The sequence below is a fragment of the Arachis ipaensis genome, chromosome B8 (genome assembly GCF_059453495.1).
Source record: "Arachis ipaensis isolate K30076 ecotype BB chromosome B8, ASM5945349v1, whole genome shotgun sequence".
Taxonomy (NCBI): domain Eukaryota; kingdom Viridiplantae; phylum Streptophyta; class Magnoliopsida; order Fabales; family Fabaceae; genus Arachis; species Arachis ipaensis.
In genome coordinates, this window is record NC_142443.1 from 55,977,056 (window position 1) to 55,982,919 (window position 5,864).

The 5,864-nt window shown below is 36.8% G+C and overlaps 1 non-coding gene across 1 annotated transcript; it reads right to left on the reverse strand.

Annotated features, from left to right (window-relative positions):
* Window positions 1-5,252: 5,252 nt before the first annotated feature.
* LOC148548174 (small nucleolar RNA R71) lies at window positions 5,253-5,360 on the reverse strand. Its single transcript, XR_015897203.1, has one exon. It is a non-coding gene; the product is annotated as a small nucleolar RNA R71 (small nucleolar RNA).
* Between the last annotated feature and the right edge of the window lie 504 nt (window positions 5,361-5,864).

Genomic DNA, 5,864 nt, shown 5'->3' on the forward strand with positions numbered 1-5,864 from the left:
GTGGCCAAAGGTGGTCTCTGGTCACGATTTTTTTTTTAAAATACATTTTTTTATTTTTTTCAACTATCCCTATAAACGCCGTCGTCCCCCCCCCCCCCCCCCCCAAAATCCCAAAATTCACCCTCCTTCCCAGCAAAATCCCCATTCCCTCCTAATTAATAACTTAGAACAAAAAAAACCTATCACTTCTTCACAGCCCCCATTCTCACCATTTTCCTTCGAGCCAGCCCCCACCTTCGCCGAGCTCCTCCCAACCCCTTCCATCGTACGTCGTTTCCCTTCCTCCCAACCCCTACCATTGTCGTTCACCTTCCTCCCAGCCCATACTTCGTCACAGCCCCCAAGATCGACGAAGGCAGAAACCCTGGCGTCGCTGAGCTCCTCTGTCGCGTCTCACAGCGAGCTTCCTATCACCGCGAGGAAGAAGAGTAAGCGTTACGCTCCTCCGCTATCCAGCCACCGTCGAACTTCGAAGAGAGAGAGAAAGCACATGAAGATGAGAGAGAGGGGGGTCAAAAGCTGATCTGGTGTCTGTCACCGCCTCCACTGCCTTCACCGCTGCTGTTGAAGCTCTGCTGCGGCTGCTGCTGCCGTTTGACCGGCTGCCAGGGGAAGCCGTTGCCGCCGTTACCACAACAGCATAAGAGAATCCACCACAGCAAGGAAAGGAACGTGAGTTAATCTTTCTTTTCTTTTTCTCTCTTCTGTTGATTTCTTTTTTTATTTATTCAGTGACCCCAAATTACACATAGATGTTTTTATTATGACTTTATATAGTTTCTAGTATTAAGCTCTGCCTTTGCCTCTGTGTACAAAAAGAAATAACAAAGAATATTGTGGACAAATTAAGGTGGGGACTAGTGAAAGCATGCACTCTATTTTGATTTGTGTTGTTTAGACTAAAAATTAAATATATCTATCTTATAATGAAACTTTTATGATTTAGATTTTTTGAATTTCTTATTTTTAGATTTATTTTGTGACTATTATCATTTTGGGATGTGAATATAATTTAAAAAAATTGAATCTCATAAACAACAACAGGCTATAGCCACCGTTTTAAAAAACCGTGACCATAGAGGCTATGGCCACGGTGAAAAACCGTGACCATAGATAAGGTTATGGTCACGGTTTTAAGGAGGGGTGACTGATGAGCGGATAATTTATACGCTTTTTGGCATTGTTTTTAGTATGTTTTTAGTAGAATCTAGTTACTTTTAGGGATATTTTCATTAGTTTTTATGTTAAATTCACATTTCTGGACTTTACTATGAGTTTGTGTGTTTTTCTGTGATTTTAGGTATTTTCTGGCTGAAATTGAGGGACTTGAGCAAAAATCAGATTCAGAGGTTGAAGAAGGACTGCTGATGCTGTTGGATTCTGACCTCCCTGCACTCAAAGTGGATTTTCTGGAGCTACAGAACTCAAAATGGCGCGCTTCCAATTGCGTTGGAAAGTAGACATCCAGGACTTTCCAAAAATGTATAATAGTCCAAACTTTGGCTGCGTTTAGATGACATAAAAGGGCGTTGAACGCCAGTTCTAGGCTGCTGTCTAGAGTTAAACGCCAGAAACACGTCACAAACCAGAGTTGAACGCCAGAAATACATTACAACCTGGCGTTCAACTCCAGAAAGAGCCTCTGTACATATAACATTCAAGCTCAGCCCAAGCACACACCAAGTGGGCCCCGGAAGTGGATTTATGCATCAATTACTTACTTCTGTAAACCCTAGTAACTAGTTTAGTATAAATAGGACTTTTTACTATTGTATTAGACATCTTTGGAACATCTTTGGAACATCTTTGGATGCCTAGTTCTTAGATCAGAGGGGCTGGCCATTCGGCCATGCCTGAACCTTTCACTTATGTATTTTCAAACGGTAAAGTTTCTGCACTCCATAGATTAAGGTGTGGAGCTCTGCTGTTCCTCATGAATTAATGCAAAGTACTACTATTTTTCTATTTAACTCAACTTATTCTGCTTCTAAGATATTCATTCGCACTTCAACATGAATGTGATGAACGTGACAATCATCATCATTCCCTATGAACGCATGCCTAACAACCACTTCCGTTCTACCTTCGATTGAATTATTATCTCTTGGATCTCTTAATCAGAATCTTCGTGGTATAAGCTAGATTGATGGCGGCATTCATGAGAATCCGGAAAGCCTAAACCTTGTCTGTGGTATTCCGAGAAGGATTCTGGAATTGAATGACTGTGACGAACTTCAAACTCGCGAGTGCTGGGCGTAGTGACAGACGCAAAAGGAGGGTGAATCCTATTCCAGTATGATCGAGAACCTCAGATGATTAGCCGTGCTGTGACAGAGCATTTGGACCATTTTCACAAGAGGATAGGATGCAGCCATTGACCACGGTGATGCCTCCAGACGATTAGCCATGCAGTGACAGCGCATCGGACCATTTTCCAGAGAGGATCAAAAGTAGCCATTGCCAATGGTGATGTCCTTACATAAAGCCAGCCATAGAAAGGAGTAAGACTGATTGGATGAAGACAGCAGGAAAGCAGAGGTTCAGAGGAACGAAAGCATCTCTATGCATTTATCTGAAATTCTCACCAATGATTTACATAAGTATTTCTATCCTTATTCTATTATTTATTTTCGAAAACTCCATAACTATTTTATATCCGCCTGACTGAGATTTACAAGGTGACCATAGCTTGCTTCATACCAACAATCTCCGTGGGATCGACCCTTACTCACGTAAGGTTTATTACTTGGACGACCCAGTGCACTTGCTGGTTAGTTGTATCGAAGTTGTGAATGAAAAACAATTTATTAAGACGTGTGTACAGAGTTTTTGACGTCGTTGCCTGAGATCACAATTTTGTGCACCAAGTTTTTGGCGCCGTTGCCGGGGATTGTTCGAGTTTGGACAACTGACGGTTCATCCTGTTGCTCAGATTAGGTAATTTTCTTTTTATTTTGTTTTCAAAAAAATATTTTCAAAAAATTTTTTTTCAAAAATCTTTCAAAAATTTCTCATCTGTTTTCGAAAATTATTCTAAAATTTTTAAGAATGAATTCTAGAGTTTCATGAGGCATGTTGAAGCCTGACTGGCTGTAAAGCCATGTCTAATTCTTTTGGATAGGGGCTTCCAACCATCAGCATAGAGGCAAGTTAATTGGAATGTCAGATGTGGCATGTCTGAGTTACATACTAAAGCTTGGCTGGCTATTAAGCCATGCCTAACCCTCAGATTGGAGCTTTAGACTAAGAGTACAAGATTCCTGGAATTCATATTAAAATTTTGGAATCCTTATTTTTTCTTTTTCATATAATTTTCGAAAAATCCAAAAACAAAATTTATAAAATCATAAAAATAAAAAAAAATATTTTGTGTTTCTTGTTGAGTCTTGAGTCAGATTTTAAGTTTGGTGTCAATTACATGTTCATCTTGCATTTTTCGAAAAAAATCATACATTCATAGTGTTCTTCATGATCTTTAAGTTGTTCTTGGTAAGTCTTCTTGTTTGATCTTGATGTTTTCTTGTTTTGCATCTTTTCTTGTTTTTCATGTGCATTTTTGCATCCATAGAGTCTAAACATGAAAGATTTCTAAGTTTGGTGTCTTGCATGTTTTCTTTGCATTAAAAATTTTCAAAAATAAGTCTTGATGTTCATCTTGACATTCAAAGTGTTCTTGGTGTTCATCTTGACATTCATAGTGTTCTTGCATGCATTCCTTGTTTTGATCCAAAAAGAAAAGAGAAAAACATGAAAATGATGTTTTAATTTTTCTCTTTCATCATTAAAAATTCAAAAACCAACAATATATCTTTCCCTTTTTCACTCATAAATTTCGAAAATTAGATTTGACTTTTTCAAAAATTTTTAAAATCTAGTTATTTTTATGAGTCAAATCAAATTTTCAATTTAAAAATCTTATCTTTTTCAAAATCTTTTTCAAAAATCAAATCTTTTTCATTTTTCTTAGTTATTTTCGAAAATTTTAAAAATATTTTTCAAAAATCTTTTCCTTATCTTTATCACATAATTTTCAAAAATAACATCATCAATTAATGTTTTGATTCAAAAATTTCAAGTTTGTTACTTGCTTGTTAAGAAAGATTCAAACTTTAAGTTCTAGAATCATATCTTGTGATTTCTTGTGAATCAAGCCATTAATTGTGACTTTAAAAATCAAATCTTTTTCAAAACTAATTTCAATCATATCTTTTCAAAATATATCTTTTTATCTTATCTTTTTCAAAATCATATCTTTTTCAAAAAAATTTGATTTTAAAATATCTTTTCTAACTTCTTATCTTCTTATCTTTTCAAAAATTGATTTTCAAATTTGTTTCAACTAACTAACTAACTTTTTGTTTGTTTCTTATCTTTTTCAAAACTACCTAACTAACTCTCTCTCTCTCTAATTTTCGAAAATATCTGCCTCTTTTTCAAAAATTCTTTTAAATTAACTAATTATTTTAATTTTTGGTTTTAATTTTTTCTTAATTTTCGAAAATTACTAACCTTTTTCAAAAACTATTTTCGAAAATCATTAACTCTTTTTCAAAAATAATTTTCGAAAATCCTCTTCCTCACTCACCAAAAATCCGAACCCCCTCTCTCTCTCTGAGTTCAGATTTTCTCTTCTTCTTTTCTTCTACTCACACAGGGACCTCTACACTGTGGTAAAAAGGATCCCTATTATTATTATTTTTCTGTTCCCTCTTTTTCATATGAGCAGGAGCAAAGACAAGAATATTCTTGTTGAAGCAGATCCAGAACCTGAAAGGACTCTGAAGAGGAAACTAAGAGAAGCTAAATTACAACAATCTAGCAAGCACCTTTCAGAAATTTTCGAACAAGAAGAGGAGATGGCAGCCGAAAATAATAATGATGCAAGGAGGATGCTTGGTGACTTTACTGCACCTAATTCCAATTTACATGGAAGAAGCATCTCCATTCCCACCATTGGAGCAAACAACTTTGAGCTGAAACCTCAATTAGTTTCTCTGATGCAGCAGAACTGCAAGTTTCATGGACTTCCATATGAGGATCCTTTTCAGTTCTTAACTGAATTTTTGCAGATCTGTGATACTGTTAAGACTAATGGAGTAGATCCTGAAGTCTACAGGCTCATGCTTTTCCCTTTTGCTGTAAGAGACAGAGCTAGAGTGTGGTTGGACTCTCAAACCAAAGATAACCTGAACGCTTGGGAAAAGCTGGTCACGGCTTTCTTAGCCAAGTTCTTTCCTCCTCAAAAGCTTAGTAAGCTTAGAGTGGATGTTCAAACCTTCAGACAGAAAGAAGGTGAATCCCTCTATGAAGCTTGGGAGAGATACAAGTAACTGACCAAAAAGTGTCCTTCTGACATGCTTTCAGAATGGACCATCCTGGATATATTCTATGATGGTCTGTCTGAATTAGCTAAAATGTCATTGGATACTTATGCAGGTGGATCCATTCACCTAAAGAAAATGCCTGTAGAAGCTCAAGAACTCATTGACATGGTTGCTAATAACCAGTTCATGTACACTTCTGAGAGGAATTCTATAAGCAATGGGACGCCTCAGAAGAAGGGAGTTCTTGAAATTGATACTCTGAATGCTATATTGGCTCAGAATAAAATATTGACTCAGCAAGTCAATATAATTTCTCAAAGTCTGAATGGAATGCAAGCTGCATCCAACAGTACTCAAGAGGCATCTTCTGAAGAAGAAGCTTATGATCCTGAAAACCCTGCAATAGCAGAGGTAAATTATATGGGTGAACCTTATGGAAACACCTATAATCCATCATGGAGAAATCACCCAAATCTCTCATGGAAGGATCAGAAGCCTCAACAAGGCTTCAATAATGGTGGAAGAAACAGGTTTAGCAAT